We start from the raw sequence: 26,598 nt of genomic DNA on the forward strand, positions 1-26,598 counted from the left end.
GGACTCATTCACATGCAGTCCAGCAGCTCTCCCTCCTTCCTGCTCCCCGTTCGGTTGATAACAGAGAGGACCTGAGGAAGAGTGGGTGTAAGACCAAGACGGTTTGTTTACCTGGGGCTTTAGTTGGCTTACAGCGCCTTCAGAAAGTATTCACACCCCTTTACTTTTGACACATTTTGTTGTGTTACAGCCTGAATTTAAAATCAATTAAATTTAGATGTTGTGTTAATGGCCCACACACACACACACACACACACACACACACACACACACACACACACACACAATACCCCATGTCAAATTGGAATTCATTTTTACAAATGAATTAACCATGAAAAGCTGAAATGTCTTTTGTCAATAAGTATTCAACACCTTTGTTATGGCAATCCTAACAAAGTTCAGGAGTAAAAATGTGCTTAACAAGACACATATGTTGCATGGACTCCCTCTGTGTGCAATAATAGCGTTTAACATTATTTTTGAATGACTACCTCATCTCTGTACCCCACACACAATTATCTGTATAAGGTCCCTCAGTCTAACAATTAACTTCAAATACGGATTCAACCACAAAACCAGGGAGGTTTTTCCAATGCCTTGCAAAGGGCACCTACTGGTAGATGGGTAAAAATATGTAAAACAGACATTGAATATCCTTTTGAGCATGGTGATGTTATGAATTACACTTTGGATGGTGTATCAATACACTCAGTCACTATAAAGATACAGGTGTCCTCCCTAACTCAGTTGCCGGAGTGGAAGGAAACCGTTCAGGGATTTCACCATAAGGCCAATGGTAACTTCAAAACAGTTACAGAGTTTAATGGCTGTGATAGGGAAAACTGCAGATGGATCAACAAATCAAATTTTATTAGTCACATGCGCCGAATACAACAGGTGTAGACCTTACAGTGAAATGCTTACTTACAAACCCCTAACCAACATTGCAGTTTAAAAAATCTGAATAAGAACAGTGTAGTTACTTCACAATACTAACCTAAATGACAGAGTGAAAAGAAGGAAGCCTGTACAGAATAAAAATATTCCAAAACATGCATCCTGTTTGGAATAAGGCACTAAAGTAAAAATGCACAAAATTTGGCTAAGAAATTAACATTTTATCCTCAATACTAAGCGTTATGTTTGGCGCAAATCCAACACATCACTGAATTCTACTTCATATTTTTAAGTATGGTGGTGCATGCATCATGTTATGATTGTCATCGGCAAGGACTAGGACGTTTTTTCAGAATAAAAATAAATGGAATATCACAGTCAAAATCCAGAGGAAAACCTGGTTCAGTCTGCTTTCCAACAGACACTGGGAGACAAAATCACCTTTCAGCAGGACAATAACCTAAAACACAAGGCCAAATACACACTGGAGTTGCTTACCAAGACAACGTTGAATGTTCCTGAGTGGCCTAGTTACAGTTGACTTAAATCTACTTGAAAATCTATGGCAAGACTTGAAAATGGCAATGATCTACAAACTTGACTGAGCTTGAAAAAAAAAAATTATAATAATTTTGTACAATCCAGGTGTGCAAAGCGCTTAGGAACTTACCCAGAAAGACTCACAGCTGTAATCACTGCCAAAGGAGATTCTAACATGTATTAACTCAGGGGGGCTAATTTTCATACATTTTTTACAAATGTAAAAAAATGTTTCGTCCACTTTAACAGAGTATTTTGTGTTGATCGTTGACAAAAAAATACAATTAATTTTAATCAAATCAAGGGGTGTGAATACTTTGAAGGCACTGTACGCCATATAAATAAAATGACCAGATTCTATTTATATGGGCTTACTTGTCTATAGCAGGTAGGGCTCTCTCTGTGTCTAAATTATGAGGTGGGTTGGTTGATAGTTGCTCCAGGTTGTTAACCAGATGCCCTCTCACTCTCTCAAACACCAAATACACTAATCACAGCCCACTCTCTTCTTCTCTTCAATCCTCCCTCTTTCCCTCTGGTGAAGACTAGAATCCAGCTGCCCAAAAAATAAACAAGGCATGGAATGAGTAAAGGAGGAACTGCCAAGAATGGAAAATTACACATTTTACCCACGTCTCTCCCTATCCATCACTATCCATCCTCACCTCACACACTTTGAAGCGCGAGTACAATCTTGAGGCACCTCTGGCAAAGTCAGTCAACCACACATTTCAATCAATCAAGTTTATTTCATATAGCCCTTCGTACATCAGCTAATATCTCGAAGTGCTGTACAGAAACCCAGCCTAAAATCCCTAACAGCAAGCAATGCAGGTGTAGAAGCACGGTGGCTGGGAAAAACTCCCTAGAAAGGCCAAAACCTAGGAAGAAACCTAGAGAGGAACCAGGCTATGAGGGGTGGCCAGTCCTCTTCTGGCTGTGCCGGGTGGAGATTATAACAGAACATGGCCAAGATGTTCAAAATGTTCATAAATGACCAGCATGGTCAAATAATAATCAGGAATAAATGTCAGTTGGCTTTTCATAGCCGATCATTAAGAGTTGAAAACAGCAGGTCTTACAAATACAAATACAAACATTTGCTGTCAATGTCTTCTCAGAGTTCCTACGAAAGCAGCAGCTAGCTAGCGCTGTAAGAGACCGAATTCCAACACGAGCCCCCAGATGAACTCCTGGCGAGGCTGGACCGACCTGCCCTCTGTTTTTAGTTCTCCATGCCTGCTGTTGGCAGAGGACCATCTCGCCCGAAAAGGCAGCAGAAAGTAAGAGACCAAATATTGTTAAAAAAGAGAGATGCTTTGGAACATTTGTCCAGCTCAAATACCATGGTGCGGGAGTTGAAAGAGACCGATTACAATACTCAAAATGGTATAGTGCTCCGTGTAGAGCTGAGTGATATGGACAAAAATCCATATCGCGATAAATTGCCTCAATTGATGCGATAACAACAAATAGAACGATAACTTTATAACAATGTGCACCAGTTTTTTATTATTATCCTTTAAACTACTACAATGGTTGTAGCCTTCTATTGTCCTATTAACAATCACCCATATCAGCAAACTTATTTCATTTCAAACTTCACATTTCTCTAGTATAGGCTACTTATCGTAATGAACGTTACCAGCTAAAATGCCTGTGATAAGTGATCAGTATGGTCGGTGTCGATCATTTTCGATTTATCGTCCCAGCTCTAGTTCAGAGTATAAACGGTAAAATTCTAGTGAGAGGCCCCAAATAATACAAATCAATTTTCTAATTTTCCTTTCTGGTGGAGTAGCTTCAGCATGGAGCAGGTGTGTGTGTGTGTGAGGCGCGCGGTCATGGAGCAGTGACTGTTTGATGAGGAACCTTATCATTGTGACATCATGGGCTGGATAGAAATAGTCTACCATCTTCAGAACTAAATAATTGCATTGTCTCATAAAATAGAGAAAACGTATAATATTGTTTGTTCTACGTATCATAAAGCTGTGATTGATAATAGCCTATTCAAATAACATTTTGAATGGAACTTGTCGTTTGATCGGGAGAAAGCCATGCATAAAACAATGAAGTTAGCCTTCATATAGGCCTCTCGAATGGAGAGAGAAGGGAAAGGCTAAGTTATGACATTTTTACAGCCAAACACAAGATAGTTAAGGAGTGTCCGTTATAATAGGTTTAGACTATTGCCTAAAGCCAATGCATCCGACAGATAGAAACGATATCTGACTGGACATTGGTGGAATTCTCCATTCTTTCTGGCCTACATTCCTCTATTGTGTTCTGTATCACATATTTATTGAAATAGACTATAGCAAATAGGACTAGGCAAATTACTTGGAGTGTCACATGTGTGCTGTCCTGCTGTGCACTGGGAGACGCCGTTCTATATTGTGGAGGGCCAGCCATGTTCAAATAGGCTGAACCGTCATCTGTCACATCACGATGTCATCCCCATCGATAGACGATGCCTGTCAATCATAGTCGATAGACGATGCTATCGTAATGTTGCCCAACCTTAACACACAATGTTAAGGACATTAATAACAAGTTTCTATCCATACATCCCTTTAAAGGATGAACGGTTCAGATTTCTCTTTTCAATAACTTCCAAAAATACTCCTGGAACAAGCTGAAAAGGAGGGTGGACTCCTCGTGTGAAAACAGCCTAAAGGGACACGTCGGGAGCCGCAGATAATGGGTGGGAAATGTTTTTTTTTTTTTATTGCCCCTTTAAAATGCACCAACACAGAAAAATCTAAAACATTAAACGGGTCATCATGTAACTAAGCAGGAAACGTATTATATTCTGGTGTCGCAGCAACATCAACAAAATGTGTCTGTTTCAATGATAAAGAAATGGAGGATTGCTAAGCAGGCCAAATGAAAGTTAACCCCCTTCTGAACATTCCTTACTTTCTAATGCCTTCACATGGTTTACAGGTCAGTTCATTTAGGCTATGATGGAGGATAGCAGGCTTTAGAGGTCCATAAATATGTACTACTGGGGCAACGAAACGTTTTGTAAGTCTGATGCGTGAGCCTCAATTTTGGGATAATTCGTAACGATTTCAGATATAGGTGCCAAAAAAAGATGCCTGAGAAACTTCGGTAAAAAATCTGAGGCAATGTTTTAATCACTTCTGTAGCCTCCTTGTACTGACCAAAAAGTAGGCCTTAAAAAAAACTTACATTAAAAACAGTAACAAACAAGTGAGGTGGAGGTAGAGACCAACAGAAAGACCAAGCAGCAGTAGGCCTACAGCTAGTGGATCATATGGGTAAATAATCCAGAAAGGTAGTTTTTACAATCTCTGTACTGACCAATTCCTCACATTCAAACACATCACACCCGTTATGCCAGCCGCTAATGCTCTGTCTGTCAAAAGCTTGTATCGATTCACAATACAAACGTGGAAGCCACGGAGAGATTTTCCCAAGGGCACCTTCTACGGCAAACGGAAAGGCTACAAAGTGCAGGGTGTGAAAATGAAGTATTTATTGGCTCAAGTAGGTTTTGGTCAATTTAGCAAAAGCCAGCTAATGCTAACAGTTTAGTCAGACAGACAGCCTTGTCATCTACAAAGGCAAGAAAATATTTACTATTACAATTGGGCACACTCAAATAGAGCGTTTTATTTGAGCCATGAGGTTGCTCATAATTATAAGGAAGGACAACAGTTATCTGCCAAAGCTTGGTATTAACATACTGGGTTGCTAGCTTGTCACAAGAGTAAGAAAGAGCCACATGTATACTAGGGCTGGGAATTGCTGGGGACCTCAACGATCCAATATCACTGTACTTTAGGTGCTGATACGATATATATTGTGATTCTCACAATTCTATATGTATTGTGATTTGATAGCGATCCGATGTTCCAAATATGTTGGTCACAGTAGGACAAGAGAGCCATGAGAAAACGAGTGTTGATCAGTCATGGAAATAAAAGCACTGAAAACAAATTGGCTCCCTATTTAAAAAAGGAGAAGCAGCTATGAACAGAAAATACTAGAGTTTTGGTGCAGGTACAGCTAAAACTATTTTGCAATAGTAAAAACAATATGATATATAGTCAAAAAAAATATCCAGAAATGTAACTATCGACCCCCCCCCCCCATCATCACTAATGTATACAAGGAACTTGACATGTATTAGTTCTGATCCAGTTGAATTCCAGGAACAGGCACTTAAAAAAAAAAAAAAACTTTATTTAACTAGGCAAGTCAGTTAAGAACAAAGTCTTATTTACAATAACGGCCTAGGATCAGTGGGTTAACTGCCTTGTTCGGGGGCAGAACAACATATTTTTACCTTGTCAGCTCTGAGATTCAATCTAGCAACCTTTCGGTTACTGGCCCAACGCTCTAACCACCAGGCTACCTGCCGCCCCACTTACATACATTGAGAAAAGAGTTAATTGATCAACTGGTCAGATCAACTTGTTGATTCATCATGATCCTTGTGGTCCCAGAGCTCTGACTATATTGACAGTAACTGACGTCACAAAGCCACGTGCTCCATCAAAGCAGGCCACCTAGAAAACGCTGCTCGTCGCTCCACAAAGAGTCCTTTCCCTCCCTACCCACAATCACCTGCTGCTTGGGTGAGCATCAATCCCCCATCAGTGGGTTGAAAGAGGTTTGCAAGATCCAATCGGAACGTCCAATAATGAGCAGTCCATGCATGCTTTAACACCAACAAGGCCAAAGTCACCGCAAAAAGGACATGCCAACACAAAGCCACTCACGACTCAATCATGTTGGCCCCTTAGCCGTATTGTACCTTTTATCTTGCCACACACACACACACACCTCGCCGCTTGTGGCATACTCAAACCAAAATGTATCAGTTCCAAAGGGTTGGAAGGCTAAATTAACTTACACCAAATGAAACTCAAGTCCCCCCTGGGCCTTACGTCACAGCCCTGTTAAACGTTAAACATGATACAGCATGACAACAGTGACAGGCGACCTAGATTAAGCCATAGCGCAAAGCTACACCACGAGAGGCAATATATTGTGTCCCTCACAGGATTAATGGGTCGTTCCATTTGATTTCAATGACTTTTTGACCGCAACAGTTTTGATTTGAACAACAAACAAAAAATTCTATACATATTTGCCCATGGTAGAAGTGGTCAGAAAGTAACTTTTTCTGAATACCAAAATATTTAGGAGATAGAAGTGCTCAAAGTTGACCCATTTTCATACCCCACCCTACCATGAGGCATCCATGTCTTCATCACTGGAAAAGTTCTTCTGAGTTTGATGTCATTTAAAAGCTTACAAAACAGGGTTGTCAAACTATTTTATAAATTTCTTTTAAAAAAAGTTATGAAATAGTCATTTTTAAACTTTTAATGTCAATTATCCTCACATATGTTGTAGCTTAGATCCTATTTTAAATCATCTGAGGTGTGTGTTGTACCCACCACCAGTTGAGACACAGCATGCATGCTCTTAAATACAGGGTGGTTGTTATGTTTTGGCTGATAAATGTACTAAAATGGGAATACAATTTAAAATGGCTACTTTCAAAAAAGGTAGCACAAATATGGTTGGAGATCCACACATCAGAGAATGTTGACTTGGATGGGAAGATCAGATCTATACTGTCAATCATCCATAGGAAACCTATTGAAATATAGAAAATAAAAATTCCCCTTTTAAGTTGACATTTGACAGTGGGTGGACCGGCGGCCATCTTTGTGGTAGTAATTAGAAGTAAACATTACTATTCAATTTCCATGTACCAGTTAAATTGCTGTGGTTCTAAGGGATATGTAAATTCTATAAATTATACATTTGAAGTCAGAAGTTTACATACACCTTAGCCAAATATATTTAAACTCAGTTTTTCACAATTTCTGACATTTAATCCTAGTAAAGATTCACTGTCTTAGATCAGTTAGGATCACCACTTTATTTTAAGAATGTGAAATATCAGAATAATAGGAGAGAGAATTACTTATTTTAGCTTTTATTCCTTTCATCACATTCCCAGTGGGTCAGAAGTTTGCATACACTCAATTAGTAGTTGGTAGCATTGCCTTTAAATTGTTTAACTTGGGTCAAACGTTTCAGGTAGCTTTCCACAAGCCACTCCAATACCTTGACTTTGTTGTCCTTAAGCTATTTTGCCACAACTTTGGAAGTATGCTTGGGGTCATTGTCCATTTGGAAGACCCATTTGCGACCAATATTTAACTTCCTGACTGATGTCTTGAGATGTTGATTCAATAAATATATATCATTTTCCTGCCTCATGATGCCATCTATTTTCTGAAGTGCACCAGTCCCTCCTGCAGCAAAGCACTCCCACAACATGATGCTGCCACCCCCATGCTTCACGGTTGGGATGGTGTTCTTCGGCTTGCAAGCCTCCCCCTTTTTCTTCCAAACATAACAATGGTCATTATGGCCAAACAGTTCTATTTTTGCTTCATCAGACCAGAGGACCAAAAAGTACGATCTTTGTCCCCATGTGCAGTTGCAAACTGTAGTCTGGATTTTATATGACGGTTTTGAAGCAGTGGCTTCTTCCTTGCTGAGCGGCCTTTCAGGTTATGTCGACGTAGGACTCGTTTTACTGTGGATATAGATACTTTGGCACCTGTTTCCTCCAGCATCTTCACAAGGTCCTTTGCTGTTGTTTTGGGATTGATTTGCACTTTTCACACCAAAGTACGTTCATCTCTAGGAGACAGAACGCGTCTCCTTCCTGAGCGGTATGACGGCTGCGTGGTCCCATGGTGTTTATACTTGCATACTATTGTTTGTACAGATGAAAGTGGTACCTTCAGGCGTTTGGAAATTGCTCCCAAGTATGAACCAGACTTGTGGAGGTCTACAATTTTTTTTCTGAGGTCTTGGCTGATTTCTTTTGATTTTCCCATGATGTCAAGCAAAGAGGCACTGAGTTTGAAGGTAGGCCTTGAAATACAGCCACAGGTACACCTCCAATTGACTAAAATCATGTCAATTAGCCTATCAGAAGCTTCTAAAGCCATCATTTTCTGGAATTTCCAAACTGTTTAAAAGCACAGTCAACTCAGTGTATGTAAACTTCTGACCCACTGGATTTGTGATACGGTGAATTATAAGTGAAATAATCTGTCTGGAAACAATTGTTGGAATAATGACTTGTCATGCACAAAGTAGATGTCCTAACCAACTTGCCAAAACTATAGTTTGTTAACAAGAAATTTGTGGAGTGGTTGAAAAACGAGTTTTAATGACTTCAACCTAAGTGTATGTAAACTTCTGACTTCAACTGTATATACCAAAGTATGTGGACACCCCTTCAAATGAGTGGATTCAGTTATTTCAGCCACACCCGTTGCTGACAGGTGTATAAAATCGAGCACAGAGCCATGCAATCTCCAAAGAAAAACATTATGATGGTTTTCAAACACCACAACATAATTTTCAGTCACATCCTTGTCTGAAGGACAAGTAGATTGACAGGTAAATGTCAAGCCCTGCAGGTTTTTGTTCGAAAGTCTCAAAGAACACTACCTGCCCCAATACATAGTGCCAATTGTAAAGTTTGGTGGAGGAGGAATGGTCTGGGGCTATTTTTCCTGGTTCGGGCTAGGCTCCTTAGTTTCGGTGAAGGGAAATCTTAAACCTACAGCATATGTGCTTCCAACTTTGTGGCAACAGTTTGGGGAAGGTCCTTTCCTGTTTCAGCATGACAATGCCCCCATGCACAAAGAGAGGTCTATACCGAAATGTTGTCGAGATCATTGTGGAAGAACTTGACTGCCCTGCACAGAGCCCTGACCTCAACCCCATTGAACACCTTTGGGATGAATTGGAACGCTGACTGCAAGCTAAGCCTAATCGCCCAACATCACTACCCGACCTCACTAATGCTCTTGTGGCTGAATGGGAGCAAGTCCCCCGCAACAACGCTCCAACATCTAGTGGATACCCTTCACAGAAGAGCTGGGGCTATTATTGCAGCAAAGGGGGGACCAACTCCATATTAATGCCCATGATTTTGGAATAAGATGATCGACGAGCAGGTGTCCACATACCTTTGGTCATGTATTGTATTTCTATGATTGAAATGACACCCACCCTGCATTCAAGTGTATGCTGTGTCTCAACCCATGGCGGGCACAACAAACACCTCAGATCATGTAAAGTAGGGTCTAAACTACAATTTGTGGTTGTTAAATCAAGAAATGCTCAAGTAGTTTGACAACCCTGTTTGTAAGCTTTTAAATGATATCCAACTCAGCCGTTTATATTTTCCAGCGATTAAGACATGGATGTCTGATGATTGGGTGGGGAATGCAAAATGGGCCAACTTTGAGCACCTCTATCCCCTAACTGTTTTTGCATTCAAGTCCATAAAGTTACTTTTTGACCAATATGTACGCTTCAGTTTTGTTGAAATTTAAAGGGGTGCGGTCCAAAAGTGATTGAAATCAAATGGAACGGCCCTATTCTCATATCACAATGAATAAAGGGGTCTGGGCGGAAAGGAGATAAATACCTGATTAGTCTTTTGCATGACTCTATGGACACAGGCGTGGGTTTCAGTGTCCAGAGGCTAGTTCACTGTGTTGTAGTGGAAATGGAAAGTAACATGTTATTTTAATATCTGGTTTGTCTGGTAACAACGACGTATAGTAACTAAAAAAAACTATTCTGAATAAGTCTTGCCAGTGCCAAAGTCACCCTGGCCTATACAGGAATATACTGTAGATTAGTACAGGGTAAATATAGCGTAGTTCTGCCCGGGGTGACATCTTTAGAGTGACAACGGCTCTGCCCCAGTAGGTCAAAGGCCGTTCTTTAATGAGTGAGTGAACAGCGGTGTGAACTGGGAACGCTTTACTGACACTCTCAATCTCTAGGATCTGAAGACCGATCAGCGGCGCTGCAAGAAAGTACAGACAAGTGGTTTGAACTCCAGCTGAAATCACAGAGACAAGCCCTGTCACCCACCCGCCACTGATAAAAGCGCGGCTGGCAGGAAAAGGGTTAAGGGCCACTAACACTTCCCAGGGTACTGAACATAGAGGTACCATTGGGGGAAAAACACCAATAAACAGACCCAAAAGGCAAAGCCCAACAGGCGAAGCCAGTGTTAGCAGACTCCATAGAGGCATTTATAACCCTCCTTAACACACACAAGGAATGTCAAAAGCATAAATCCATTCCCCTTGCCGGCGCTAAGGCAGCAGTGTCCAGCTGGCCTGTGTAGCATCAACACGAGCCCGTCCCGGATACTCAGGCCATCATTACATTATCACAATACATGTGGGCTGTGTGCTTCATTAAACTCAATATGACTAATCTGTGCTATTTCAGGGAGAACCATAAAAAAAAAACATCCTCTGTATCGTTGACTATGCCGTCCCAGGGAGGGGTAGCATTCTAGGAGTGAAAGCACTTCACTAAAATACAATTTTAGACTTATACAATTAAGGGCTATATGCCATTACAGTTCAATAATACACCAACTCCAGAGCACTTCCTCCTTAATGTGCCAAGTGGTCTGAAAAGCCGAAAGGCAGAAAACCACAATTTTCTATTTAATCCCCACACTAGTCATTGAGCCACTCCGTAATCCACAGGTCCGCCTAGTAAGTCTGATAATTACACTTATTGGACACCCATAATGATTAGCCTTTGGTTTCAGCCAAAGGCAGCAGATGCCATTTCATTGCATGCTTCCATCAAGTGGAAAACGAATCATGTGTAAGCCCAGCTTGTAAAAAGAGAGAAGGAGGGTAATAATTACTTTGCATGGGCGACACACTTGGCCACTGAACAAACTCTGCCCCTTCGCTTGCTTTCACTCTGTAGCATAAAAAGTCAATTCTACAAAGTAAACTGTAAGGATTCAAATTCTCAGCAATAGTTTTTATACTACGTTATGTACACTCAGAAGTAAACTGAAAGAGTGACAACACCAAAGGAAAAACACCAGAGACCTACCAAGTGACCAGTCAAAGGTGAAAGTAATGTTTGCTACAATAGACTGGCACAAAGAGTCCAAATGGAGGTGGAACAGGACAGCACTACTTTTTGTACTCTCTACTTGGCCAATGTTCGTACAGGCAGGATATGAAGGGATTGCAATTCAAGTGTCGAGGTTGCTTTGTTTGGCATTGTAACCTCTCAACGGTTTAGCATGAAGACATAAAATGTCATTTTCCTTGGCTGTCAGGTCTACCAGGTAGGAAGTGGTTTGTATCTACAACATTAATGCCTGTGTACTTCTGAATTCCTACTTACGCCAAAAGGGACATGCACATACAGTGAACCTCCAATGCATGCAGCTGTGCTTATCTCCCAGTCCAACTTGATTGTACTTGTGTTCCCACCATCAGAAGGGGTGGAAGCAGTAGCAGAATTGGTAACTGGCTCTGGGACTTACTGGAAAGCGATCAGTGAATTGCCTTCATGTCTGAAACAGGTCAAGGCAGGTCCCCTCTATTTTTCTCCCTCGCTCTCTTTTTACAGGCCCCACCTTCCAGATTACCATTCCACTGCTGCTACTTGTACTGCAGCTGGGGGTGCATTGCTGTTCAGACTCAGCGTTGCACCTCATTCCTTTGACACTCGTTATAAGTAGCCTACAGTGCATTCGTTAAGTATTCAGACCCCTTCCCTTTTCCCATATTTTGTAACGTTACAGCCCTATTCTAAAATTGATTAAATATTTTTTGTTTTCCTCAATCTACACACTATGCCCCATTGTGACAAAATGAAAAACAGGTTGACATTATTGCAAATGTATAAAAAAATAAACAGAAATACCTTATTTACATAAGTATTCCTTTGCTACGAGACTAAAAATTGAGCTCCGGTGCATCCTGTTTCCATTGATCATCCTTGAAATGTGTCTACAACCTTCATGGTAGAGCGGCCAGACGGAAGCCACACCTCAGTAAAAAGGCACGACAGCCCACTTAGAGTTTGCAAAAAGGCACCTAAAGACTCTTTGGACTGAATGCTAAGCGTCATGTCTGGAGGAAACCTGGCACCATCCCTACGGTGAAGCATGGTGGTGGCAGCATCATGCTGTGGGGATGTTTTCAGCAGCAGGGACTGGGAGACTAGTCAGGATCGAGGGAAAGATTAACGGAGCAAAGTACAGACATCCTTGATAAAAACCTGCTCCAGAGCTCTCAGGACCTCAGACTGGGGAAAGGTTCACCTTCCAATAGGACAACAACCCTAAGCACACAGCCAAGACAACGCACGAGTGGCTTCGGGACTCCAGCAATAGAGCCCGGACTTGAACCCGATCGAACATCTCTGGAGAGACCTGAAAATAGCTGTGAAGCAACACTCCCCATCCAACCTGACAGAGCTTGAGAGGATCTGCAGATAAGAATGGGAGAAACACCTCATATACAGGTGTGCCAAGCTTGTAGCGTCATACCCAAGAAGACTCAAAGCTATAATTCCTGCCAAAATGTGCTTCAAAGTACAAAAATGTCAGTATTTCGGGGTTTTTTTGTTAACATTTCTAAAAACCTGTTTTTGCTTTGTTATTATGGGGTATTGCGTGTAGATTGATGAGGGGAAATAACAATTTAATACATTTTAGAATAAGGCTGAAACTTAAAATGTGGAGAAAAAAAAAGGGGTCTGAATACTTTTAACCATCATGATTGGTGGAGTGCTGTAGAGATGGTTGTCCTTTTGGAAGGTTCTCCCATCTCCACAGAGGAACTCTGGAGCTGATTTAGAGCGACCATTGGGTTCTTGGTTACCTCCCTGAACAATGCCCTTTAATTAAGAATGATGGAGGCCACTGTGTTCTAGGGAACCTTCAATGCTACAGATTTTTTTGGGGTGGACTCCAATCCAGTTGTAGAAACATCAAGGATGATCAATGGAAACAAGATGCGCCTGAGCTCAATTATGAGTCTCATAGCAAAGGATCTGAACACTTAGGTAAATAAGGCATTTCTGTTTTTTAATACATTTGCAAGATTTTTTAAAACCTGTTTTTGCTTTGTCATTATGGGGTAGTGTGTGTAGATTGAGGAAAACATTTATTTAATCAATTTTATAATAAGGCTATAACGTAACAAAAATGTGGAAAAATCAAGGGGTCTGAATACTTTCCAATTGCACTGTACATAGTTGAAGTCAGAAGTTTACATACACCTTAGCCAAATACATTTAAACTCAGTTTTTCACAATTCCTGACATCATAGCAAAAATTCCCTGTCTTAGGTCCGTTAGGATCACCACTTTATTTTAAGAATGTGAAATGTCAGAATAATAGTAGAGAGAATTATTTCAGCTTTTATTTCTTTCATCACATTCCCAGTGGGTCAGAAGTTTGCATACACTCAATTAGTATTTGGTAGCATTGCCTTTAAATTGTTTAACTTGGGTCAAACATTTCGGGTAGCTTTCCACAATAAGTTGGGTGAATTTTGGCCCATTCCTCCTGACAGAGCTGGTGTAACTGGGTCAGGTTTGTAGAACTCCTTGTTCGCACACGCTTTTTTAGTTCAGCCCACATATTTTCTATAGGATTGAGGTCAGGGCTTTGTGATGGACACTCCAATACCTTGACTTTGTTGCCCTTAAGCCATTTTGCTACAACTTTGGAAGTATGCTTGGGGTCATTGTCCCTTTGGAAGACCCATTTGCGACCAAGCTTTAAATTTCTGACTGATGTCTTGAGATGTTGCTTCAATATAGCCACATAACTTTCCTGCCTCATGATGCCACCTATTTTGTGAAGTGCACCAGTCCCTCCTGCAGCAAAGCACCCCCACAACACGATGCTGCCACCCCCGTGCTTCACGGTTGGGATGGTGTTCTTCGGCTTGCAAGCCTCCCCCTTTTTCCTCCAAACATAACAATGATAATTATAGCCAAACAGTTCTATTTTTGTTTCATCAGACCAGAGGACATTTCTCCAAAAAGTAAGATCTTTGTCCCCATGCGCAGTTGCAAACCATAGTCTGGCTTTTTTATGGCGGTTTTGGAGCAGTGGCTTCTTCCTTGCAGAGCGGCCTTTCAGGTTATGTCGATATAGGACTGGTTTTACTGTGGATATAGATACTTTTGCACCTGTTTCCTCCAGCATCTTCACAAGGTCCTTTGCTGTTGTTTTGGAATTGATTTGCACTTTTCACACCAAAGTACATTCATCTCTAGGAGACCGAACGCATCTCCTTCCTGAGCGGTATGACACCTGCGTGGCCCCATGGTGTTTATACTTGCGTACTATTGTTTGTACAGATGAACGCGGTACCTTCAGGCATTTGGAAATTGCTCCCAAGGATGAACCAGACTTGTGGTCTACAATTGTTTTCCTGAGGTCTTGGCTGATTTCTTTTGATTTTCCCATGATGTCAAGCAAAGAGGCACTGAGTTTGAAGGTAGGCCTTGAAATACAACCACAGGTACACCTCCAATTGACTGAAATTATGTCAATTAGCCAATCAGAAGCTTCTAAAGCCATAATTTTCTGGAATTTTCCAAGCTGTTTAAAAGCACAGTCAACTTAGTGTATGTAAACTTCTGACCCACTGGAATTGTGATAGTGAATTAAGTGAAATAATCTGTCTGTAAACAATTGTTGGAAAAATGACTTGTGTCATGCACAAAGTAGATGTCCTAACTGACTTGCCAAAACTATAATGTGAACAAGAAATTTGTGGAGTTGTTGAAAAACAAGTTTTAATGACTCCAACCTAAGTGTATGTAAACTTCCGACTTCAACTGTATGAGATGAGATGAGTAAAGCATCATGTAAACATTATTAAAGTGGCCAGTGATTCCATGTCTATGTATATAGGGCAGCAGCCTCCAAGGTGCAGGGTTGAGTAACCGGGTGGTAGCCGGTAAGTGACGGCTATTTAACAGTCTGATGGCCTTGAGATAGAAGCTCTTTTTCAGTCTCAGCTTTGATGCACCTGTACTGAGCTCGCCTTCTGGATGATAGCGAGGTGAACAGGCCATGGCTCGGGTGGTTGATGTCCTTGATGATCTTTTTGGCCTTGTGGGTGTGTGGGTAGATGTGGGTAGTATTTTGTTAATGTTGAGGGAGAGGTTATTTTCCTGGCACCACTCCGACAGGTCCCTCACCTCCTCCCTGTAGGCTGTCTTGTCATTGTTGGTAATCAGGCCTACTACTGTTGTGTAGTCTGCAAACTTGATGATTGAGTTGAAGGCGTGCGTGGCCACAGAGCCATGGGTGAACAAGAAGTACAGGAGGGGGCTGAGCACGCACTCTTGTGGGGCCACTGTGTTGAGGATCAGCGTAGTGGAGGTGTTGTTTCCCTCCTTCACCACCTGGGGGTGGCCAGTCAGGAAGTCCAGGACCCAGTTGCACAAGGCGAGGTTCAGACCCAGGGCCCTGAGCTTCATGATGAGTTTGGAGGGTTAGGGTTAAGCAAATTGCAGTGGGTCTAGGGTGTCAGGTAAGGTAGCGGTGATTTGATCCTTAACTAGCCTCTCAAAGCACTTCATGATGACAGAAGTAAGTGCTACGTAGCGATAGTGATTTAGTTCAGTTACCTTTGCTTTCTTGGATACAGGAACCATGGTGGACATATTGAAGCAAGTGGGGACAGCAGACTGGAAAAGATTACAGACATTCAAAAACTCCAGCCAACTGGTCTGCACATGCTTTGAGGCCGTGGCTAGGGGTGCCGTCTGGGCCGGCAGCCTTGTGAGGGTTAACACGCTTAAATGTCTTACTCATGTCAGCCACGGAGAACGAGAGCCCACAGACCTTGGGAGTGGGCCGCGTCGGTTGCACTGTGTTATCCTCAAAGCAGGCAAAGGTGTTTAGGTTGTCCAGGAGCAAGAAGTCGGTGTCCGCGACGTGTCTGGTTTTCCCTTTGTAATCCCTGATTGTCTGTAGACCCTGCCACATACGTCTCGTGTGTGAGCTGTTGAATTGTGACTCCACTTTGTCTCTGTACTGACGTTTTGCCTGATTGATTGCCTTATGGAGGGAATAACTACACTTTTTGTATTAAACCATATCCTCAGTCACCTTGCCATGGTTAAATGCGGTGGTTCACGCTTTCAGTTGTTTGTAAATGCTGCCATCTTTCCAACGTTTCTGGTTTGGGTTGGTTTTAATAGTCACAGCGGGAACAACATGCCCTATACACTTCCTGATGAACTCAGTCACCGTGTCCATGTATATGTCAATGTTATTCTCAGAGGCTACCCAGAACATATCCCAGTGCGCATAATCAAAACAATCTTGAAGCATGGATTCCAAATTGGTTAGACCAGCGTTGAATAGACCTTAGCACATGTACTTCCTGTTTGAGTTTCTGCCTATTGGAAGGGTGGAGCAAAATGGAGTCGTGATCTGATTTGCCGAATGGCGGGCGGGGGAGGGCCTTGTAGGCATTTCGAAAGGGGGAGTATCAGTGATCTAATATTTTACCAGCACGAGTACTACAGTCAATATGTTGATAGAACTTCGGTAGCGTTTCACTCAAATTTGATTTGCTTAAATTCTCAGTTACAATAAATGTGGTCTCAGGATATGTGGTTTCCAGTTTGCATAAAGTCCAGTGTAGTTCCTTGAGCACCGTCGTGGTATCGGCTTGAAGGGGAATATACACGGCTGTGACTAAAACCAAAGATAATTATCTTGGGAGGTAATATGGTCAGCATTTGATTGGGAGGTACTCTAAACTCCAAACTGATTGGGAGGTACTCTAAACCCTTTTTCAGGACCCTATCTTTCAAAGATAATTCGTAAAAATCCAAGTAACTTCCCAGATCTTCATTGTAAAGGGTTTAAACACTGTTTCCCATGCTGTTTCCCAACCATAAACAATTAATGTACATGCACCTGTGGAATGGTCCTTAAGACAATAACAGCGTACATACGGTAGGCAATTAAGGTCACAGTTATGAAAACTTAGGACACTAAAGAGGCCTTTCTACTGACTCTGAAAAACACCAAAAGAAAGATACCCTGCTCATCTGTGTGAATGGGCCTTAGCCATGCTGAAAGGAGGCACGAGGACTGCAGATGTGGCCAGGGCAATAAATTGCTATGTCCGTACTGTGAGACAGCGCTACAGGGAGAGGACGGACAGCTGATCGTCCTCGCAGTGGCAGACCACGTGTAAAAACACCTGCACAGGATCGGTACATCACACCTGCGGGACAGGTACAGGATGGCAACAACAACTGCCCGAGTTACACCAGGAACGCACAATCCCTCCATCAGTGCTCAGACTGTCTGCAATAGGCTGGACTGAGGGCTTGTAGGCCTGTTGTAAGGTAGGTCCTCACCAGACATCACCGGCAACGTTGCCTATGGGCACAAACCCACCGTTGCTGGACCAGACAGGACTGGCAAAAAGTGCTCTTCACTGACGAGCCGTGGTTTTGTCTCACCAGGTGTGATGGTCGGATTCGCGTTTATCGTCGAAGGAATGAGCGTTACACCGAGGCCTGTACTCTGGAGCGGGATCGATTTGGAGGGTCCGTCATGGTCTGGGGGGGTGTGTAACAGCATCATCATACTGAGCTTGATGTCATTGAAGGCAATCGCAACGCTGTGAGTTACAGGGAAGACATCCTCCTCCCTCATGTGGTACCCTTCCTGCAGGCTCATCCTGACATGACCCTCCAGCATGACAATGCCACCAGCCATACTGTTTGTTCTGTGCGTGATTTCCTGCAAGACAGGAATGTCAGTGTTCTGCCATGGCCAGCGAAGAGCCCGGATCTCATTCCTATTGAGCACGTCTGGGAACTGTTGAATCGGAGGGTGAGGGCCATTCCCACCAGAAATGTCCGGGAATTTGCAGGTGCCTTGGTGGAAGAGTGGGGTAACATCTCACAGCAAGAACTGGCAAATCTGGTGCAGTCCATGAGGAGGAGATGCATTGCAGAACTTAATGCAGCTGTGGGCCACACCAGATACTGACTGTTACTTTTGATTTTGACCCCCCCTTTGTCTGTGGAACTTTCTCAGTTTATGTCTCAGTTGTCGGATCTTATGTTCATACAAATATTTACACATGTTAAGTTTGCTGAAAATAAACGCAGTTGACAGTGAAAGGATGTTTCTTTTTTTTTGCCGAGTTTAGGTTGGGTGAACAAAAGGACTTGAGTTTCTGTATGTTATCACAAATCACACCATGAGTAGTTAATCATGAAACATACACCACCACCCTTCTACTTCCCGGAGAGTTGTTTATTCCTGTCTGCGCAATGTATTGAGAACCTGTATGGACAGAGACAGTATATGCCGAGAGAGCCATGATTCCGTGAAACAGAGTATGTTACAGTTCCTGAAGTCTCTCTGGAAGGAGATCCTCGCCCTGAGCTTGTCTACTTTATTATCTAGAGACTGAACATTAGTGAGTAATATACTCTGAAGTAGAATCCAATTCGGGAAAGTAATCCTGGTAAGTTATCACCGTTCTGATATCCAAAAGTTCTTCCCGGCTAATAATGTAAGAAATAACACCCACAAAAAAAATACTGCAAAGTTGCTTACGAGCTAGAAGCAGAGCTGCTTTGTCTGTCGGCGCCATCTTACTCTTAGTGCATCTTACTCTATTGGTAAAGTGAAATCGTAACTGTAGCCAGTTTGTGGAATCTTTGGAAAGCTCCCTTCCCATGTGAAGTAGATCTATGCAAATAATAATGGACGACGCCTGCCATCAATCAAGGAAATTCGAAGTTGTCTATCATGTATCAGGCTGACCATTCCCTGCTGTATTCACAATTTGAGCAATGACCTAAATACATTTGATGATTTTTCCATAGAGGTCAAGTTTTGAAGATAATTCCAATTATGGCTGTCAATATAGTCTACTTGGGAACTAGCCCTTGATCATGACTCAGTTCCATTACATTACACACAAATCATTGGACAAAAAAGGCTCTTCTGTAGGGGGGTGACAAGACGTCACAAAAGTGTTGTCACTGAAAAATACTGTTGGCTACTGTGTTAAAACAGTTTACAGTAAGTGTGTATTTTGCATTTGTGAAATGTTGATGTGATATGAAAGTAGAGGGATTTCTGTTTCTAGAACCATACCGCAATTGAGAATTGATTCACGTTTAGATGGAGTATTTGGCTGTTATGGCTTCCAGAGCCAATTCACCCCTTAAAACAGAACATGTAAGGTCCTTGGACTAAGGAGTAATGTTAGGCTCCTTTAGTCCAATACTAGGCTACTTGGGAACCAGCTAAAATATTATCTGTCAAGTGTCAATATAGATAACGGGCTTTTACTGCCATCTTGTTCAGACCAGTAATTTTATTTATTTATATATATAATTATTTTTATATTTTTTTACTGTCTAATTTAGGCTATACTGTGAACTAAATCTTCAAAGTGACAGTGGACTGTACTGCCTTAAGTGGAAAGTGGGATTTTCCGAATTGTGGAAAGGTGGCTGGCTACTAGTGTTGCAAATTCATTTCAAGAAATCGCCTGAGCCGGATGATACATTGTTCGAGGAAAATATTTATGTTCCTGTTCAGAAACCCCAACATTCCACCCAGAGAGTGGCACATCCCCATTGAACGTAAGTGTGCTAGCCACTCGTAATCATAATGATAAAGGCTACATTTAGTTACAATGATCTACAAACGCTTAAAACGAGAACTTCAAACTCCTACACATTTTTTAACCAGCTGGCTGCTCAGCAGGGCACAACGTTGTGGAAAGTTCAGATAGAAATATTGAAATCTGGAAATATGTAGCACTGTACAAACATGTTCTCGGACTTGAATAATATGGAATCACATCACTTCTATTCGTGACATTTCATTCTGCAACATTCCACACGTTTGCCTACTGAACGTGGCCCAAGTTTTTAGCTGCAGTCCGGTGTTTCATGAAGGCTTCGTTTTAGCTGCGGCAGAAGAGCAGGGGGAGGAGGGGTAAAAACTTGCCGCAGTTCGGAGTATGCCTGCCCGTGTCGAACTCAGGAAGTTACAGTACCATCGTTACATTTGTTCATTGATTTAGTAATACAAGTAGTTTTATATTTATCAAAACACTAGTTCACCTACCTTGCCATGAAAAAAAATCTGCGATAGTCCCCAAATTGATTCGCTTTGTGTCGAAGAGTTCCGACAAGATGACTCTGTAGGTTTGAACCAAAGACTGAACACAAGTTCTTTCACAGATATTACTGGTACATCAGCGGGACAGGGTTTGTTTTCCTCCTGAACTGCCTTCGTTGCTTCTTCCCTCCACTCCCTGCGCTGTAGGATCAAACCATCACATTCCACGGTGTCCCTAACAATGAAAAATGTGGGTTTTCCTTTGCGCCGGTGGACCCACCCCCTGCATGACTAGTAGGGTCTGACCGCGACAAGAACGCCCTTCCCTGCTGAACGCCCTTCCCCGCCTCTCCTCAAGTCTAACTGAATAAAGAGCGAAAACATGCCGAATTCAAAGGGAAAGGAACATGAGACAGGAGACTCTTTGAATATTAGAGCATAGGTTTCAACACATTGCGTTGCTTTCAAAATGATGACAGAGCAACAGACCTAAGTGGAAGGAATGTACCAGGAAGGCAGCAGTTTCAGAGAACTTTGCAGAAAAAACGTGTGTATGAATTTGGTCTGTCAATGCACAATATGGGATATCATATCATTTACAAATGAATGAGTCTTCTTTCATAAAAGACTCATACATTTCAGGCTTTTGGGAATAGGAATAGGCTTTTTCCATAATTGGATCACTCTGTAAAGTGTCCCGGGAATGGCATTTTGCCGTGGGTCGTGCAACTTTTTTTTGGCAACCACCTACCTGGTAATTTGGGGAAATCAAAATGCTGATACCTGGTTGCCCAGCTTGGCAACCACATTTCAAAATAATTGGCTGGCCCTGTATTGGTCCATATCTGGCCTGTCAATGGAAAAGCAGCAGTACAGTGCTAATCAATGTGGACCCAGAAAGAGGAACATAACTGTCATCACCACAGACTTATATAATCAACTGTCATCACTAAGCAGAGAGGCCAAAGTGCGTCTGTGTCTCACTGTACGCATGTGACAATAGGGGCCAATCAACACAATGCGCCTACACAGAACGTGTTATTTGACTCCTCCCGCTGCCCATAGTCTTGGCTCAAACATGGCCCACACACATTTGATTGGCTATTTATTAACCAAAAGCCCCAGATGTTGGATGATTTATCCTACTGTCGTAGGCTACACCTTCTCTTATTACGTTTCAGTTGCTGTGACTGAAACTTAACCACGTAATGAAGTATTAGATCAAGTATTTTATCTGTGGAGTGTCTCGCCTCCCGTTTACATTTAGTATCTACGTATTTCAGCAGTACATACCACTTTTTTAGCCAGCAGGAATGAACACTTTGATATGTAGACTAGACATGGTGTATAGAATTTGATTTGATTTGATTTTGATCATGTCTAGTCTAAAACTAGCCATGAGTTAGTTGGGTGATTCTCACAAAACTGGCACTTAGCAAAAAAGCCTTGAAAAATAAATAAACACATTTCCACCATAATTCCTCTTGGATCAATATGATTAGGATCTGTAGTTAACTATTTTGTCATTATTGTTATGTTTATTGATCAGATATTGTGCATTTTACCACAATTTCCACAACTACCAATGCAACAATTCTCATTACCACAATAGTTTTCCAAAAAAGTCCCAAAAAGTAATAAACAAATACATTTCTAATATTTTTTTACATTCCTCACCTAATGAAAAACATAACACTGAAAACAAATATATTTAAAATGTAAATATACAAATGTATTCTGAATCTTGTTTTTTTAATCATAATTACTTGTGTGTACATGTTATTTTTATGTACATATAATTGGATAAGGAACAAAAGGATCACTACCAGATTAAGCCAAAATTACTTGAGTGTACTTTTTATTTTTCGTAATATTTCCTAAATATTGGTTCATTACGCTAATGATAATCAGGTTTCGGAGAGGAAAATGCGTGTTTTGGTAATGAGTGTTTAATAGTTTGCCATATTTTATTTTTTTACTGAGCTCTATTAGAGATTCAGTAGCCCAATACATCATCAAACTGTGTCATTTCTTAATCCCAAATGACTTCCATAAAACGAATTAATGCAATCGGCTAAAATACCCCATATTGTAGCATAAGTATAAGTACTCTAATTACGTGCATGTGTTTTCAAAAGTCAAAAGTAGATTTTGTCACGTCTACTCTTGCTCCCCCTCTCTGGTGCTCGTTTTCGCCAGTTTATTCATTATTTCACACACCTGCCACCATTGTTACGCACACCTGCGCCTCATGAGACTCACCTGGAGTCATCACCTTCCTGATTACCTCCCCTATATCTGTCACTCCCTTTGGTTCTTTCCCCAGGCATTATTGTTTCTGTTTATATGTTTCATGTCTGTACGCTACTCGTGTTTCTTGTTTTGTTCCATGTTTATTTATTAAATTCACTCCCTGTACTTGCTTCCCGATTATTAGCGTACACATTACAGATTTAAGCATACAAATTGACTTTTTTAGAAAAAGTAAGGTCTTTAGAGGTAATATTGGTGTATTAGGACGTGGATATGTGTGGTTCTAAGGTATTTCTAAATTTAATGACAACCTATGGCATAACATGATATGCCTATAAAGTATCTACATATGTGGGACATGGACGAAAAACTGTCTTGGGATATCAAACAACAGTATAGGTAAGTGCTAAAACAGGTACACATGTCAAAATGGGGGATGTTCTCCTTTAGCCATTTTCTGCAGTCGAATGACCAATGCGCCCTCTAGTGGCCTCATGGGTGGGATGTTATTCATATTCTTCATAATTTCATAATGAATAAATAAATAAAAAAATCTATGTCAAACGGTTTTCCTATATTTCAGTCTTTTGTAATGTACAGTGCATTTGGAAAGTATTCAGACCCCTTCACTTTTTGTTACGTTACAGCCTTATTCTAAAATGGATGACATAATTTTTTCCCCTCATCAGTCTACACACAATACCCCATAATGACAAAGCAAAAACTGTTTTTTAGAAATGTTTGCTAATTTATAAAATAAAAAAAACCGAAATACCTTATTTTCATAAGTATTCAGACCCTTGCTATAAGATTCGTAATTGAGCTCAGGTGCATCCTGTTTCCATTGATCATCCTTGAGATGTTTCTATAACTTGATTGGAGTCCACCTGTGGTCAAGTCAATTGATTGGACATGAGTTGGAAAGACACACAAATGTTTATATAAGGTCCCACAGTTGACAGCACATGTCAGAGCAAAAACCAAGCCATGAGGTCGAAGGAATTGTCCGTAGTGCTCCGAGACAGGATCGTGTCCAGGCACAGGTCTAGGGAAGGGTACCAAAACCAATTCTGCAGCATTGAAGGTCCCCAACAACACAGTGACCTCCATCATTCTTAAATGGAAGAAGTTTGGAGCCACCAAGACTCTTCCTAGAGCTGCCACCCAGGTCAAACTGAGCAATCGGGGGAGAAGGAACTTGGTCAGGGAGGACACCAAGAACCCGATGGTCACTCTGACAGAGCTCCAGAGTTCCTCTGTGGCGATGGGAGAACCTTCAAGAAGGAATACTATCTCTGCAGCACTCCACCAATCAGGCATTTATGGTAGAGGGGCCAGATGGAAGCCACATGACAGCCCACTTGGAGTTTGCCAAAAGGCACCTAAAGGACGCTCAGACCATGAAAAACAAGAGTTTCTTGCCAATTGTCACGTCTAGAGGAAACCTGGCACCATCCCTGCGGTGAAGCTTGGTGGTGGCAGCATCATACTGTGGGGATGTTTTTCAGCAGCAGGGACTGGGAGACTAGTCAGGATCGAGGGGAAGATTAACGAAGCAAACTATAGAGAGATCCTTGATGAAAACCTGCTCCAGAGCACTTAGGACCCCATATTGGTGTGAAGGTTTACCTTCCAACAGGACAACGACCCTAAGCACACAGCCAAGACAACGCCAGAGTGGCTTCGGGAAAGGTCTCTGAATGTCCTTGAGTGTCCTAGCCAGAGCCCGGACTTGAACCCGATCGAACATCTCTGGAGAGACCTGATAATAGCTTTGCAGAGACGCTCTCCATCCAACCTGACAGAGCTCGAGAGGATCTGCATAGAAGAAGGGGAGAAACTCCCCAAATACAGGTGTGCCAAGCTTGTAGCATCCTACCCAATATGACTTGAGGCTGTAATCGCTGCCAAAGGTGCTTCAACAAAGTACTGAGTCAAGGTTCTGAATACTTATGTGAATGTTTTTTTTTACATTTGCATGAACTTAGAGTGTAGGTTGATGAGGGGAAAAAACAATTGAAAACATTTTAGAATAAGGCTTTAACGTAACAAAATGTGGAAAAGGTCAAGGGGTCTGAATACCTGACGAATGCACCTTTATGGTAGAGTGGCCAGAGTGTAATAATGGGATGCAAACTCAAAATGGAACACATTTCAACTCTATATCTGACATGGTGCAGGTGTCTTGTTTTTCTAAGCCCATAACCAACGTGTGTGAGGTGTATACTTTTGTTTCAAAGTAGATGTGTTTAAGACGACCAAGAAACACTCTGTGTGACCCTGATTTAGCTCACTGCAGTAAAAGGTGGGGGGGGGGGGGTTGCTCCATATTGTGGCTTTAAGTAAATTAAAAGGGGTTTATATAACCATATTTAATGACAACTCCTACTTAGTCAAATAACCAATGTTTTACAAAAAATCTGTACAATAGCTGTAAGCAGTGGTCCTAGTAAATAATGAAAGTTTCCAGCACAGCACACCCATTGACTAATATTGATTGTACAGAACACATTCCTAATATTGAGTTGCACCCCCTTTTGCCCTCAGAACAGCCTCAATTTGTCGAGGCATGGACTCTACAAGGTGTCCATCGCGTTCCACAAGGATGCTGGCCCATGTTGACTCCAATGTTGTCAGTTGTCAAGTTGGCTGGATGTCCTTTGGGTGGTGAACAATTCTTGATACAAATGGGAAACTGTTCAGTGTGAAAAACCCAGCAGTGTTGCAGTTCTTGACACAAACCGGTGCGCCTGGCACCTTCTGCCATACACCGCACGTAAATCTTGTGTCTTGCCCATTCACAATCCATGTCTCAATTGTCTCAAGGGTTAAAAATCCTTCTTTAACCTCTCTCGTCCCCTTCATCTACACTGATTGAAGTGGATTTAACAAGTGACATCAATAAGGGATTATAGCTTTCACCTGGTCAGTCTATGTCATGGGAAGAGCAGGTGTCCTTTTCTGTTTTATTCAAATAAGTTAGTTTTTTCTGAAGTAACATTTGATTAAATAACCTGAGAATTGAATAGGGACGCATTTCAGTAATGAGAATTTGCGGTGAGAATGTGCAAAATTTAGGCAGAAATGTTAAATGTATTTAAAATAAGACACTATGCCATACACTAGGTATCTTAGTCTTCAGAACAATAGTTGATTGTTGCAGATGCATTATGGTTTTCAAACTGAATTTGTTACTGTCAAAGTTAAAACTGGTTTCATGAGAATCACCCAGCTAGCTTTTGTTTCTTGAGTAATTTTCATTTAAGGGCCTCTAAAAATGGGTTTGTTTATGAGGTCAAAAGCAGAGGAGGAAGAGCACGGAAACAGTTTTCCCTCTAATCGTTGTTCAACTGAACATGAAAAACGAAGTCCTTCATTGCTTAGTGTAATTAAAAATCTGTGGTTGAGCATCATTATGATCGCTGAAACAGTAGGATGAACATATTTCATATCCAAAGTACCCACGTATCCATGACCTTTTATGACGCTGCGGTGACTAAACTGTTCTGTAATAAAAACACACCTTGATGGAATCTCACAGAGAATCCATTGTGTATCCCTCGTTAAAACGAGCTGCATTCAACCCCATTAAATAAAATACTCTTGGCAGATTGTCTAAATTGCTGTGATCATATTGTTTTACACAAGGGGAGGTGAATGCAACATTCATACTGTAGCTGTCTGTCATTGCTGAAGACGCCAAATAGGTAAAAATAATCAAAGAAATGAAATCCCATCAATAAGTCTTATTAGCTGTTGGATGTTCACATCCAGGCATGCCCAGACACCAACAAAAACGTGTCAGGAAAGTGAATGACAACCATCCTTGTAATTTGCATGCGTGAGTGTGTGTGTGTACATGTATGGGCTATGATTATGTGTGTGCATATATG

General features: G+C 41.6%; 1 protein-coding gene across 1 annotated transcript in view; it reads right to left on the reverse strand.

Annotated features, from left to right (window-relative positions):
• luzp1 (leucine zipper protein 1) overlaps positions 1–20,674 on the reverse strand; it is an 82,674-nt gene extending 62,000 nt beyond the window's left edge. The window contains exon 1 of the mRNA XM_038967018.1: positions 20,459–20,674. The gene's annotated coding sequence lies outside the window, so the exon portion shown is untranslated. The remainder of the gene's footprint in view (positions 1–20,458) is intronic.
• Positions 20,675–26,598: the final 5,924 nt, after the last annotated feature.

The sequence above is a fragment of the Salvelinus namaycush genome, chromosome 28 (genome assembly GCF_016432855.1).
Source record: "Salvelinus namaycush isolate Seneca chromosome 28, SaNama_1.0, whole genome shotgun sequence".
Lineage (NCBI taxonomy): Eukaryota > Metazoa > Chordata > Actinopteri > Salmoniformes > Salmonidae > Salvelinus > Salvelinus namaycush.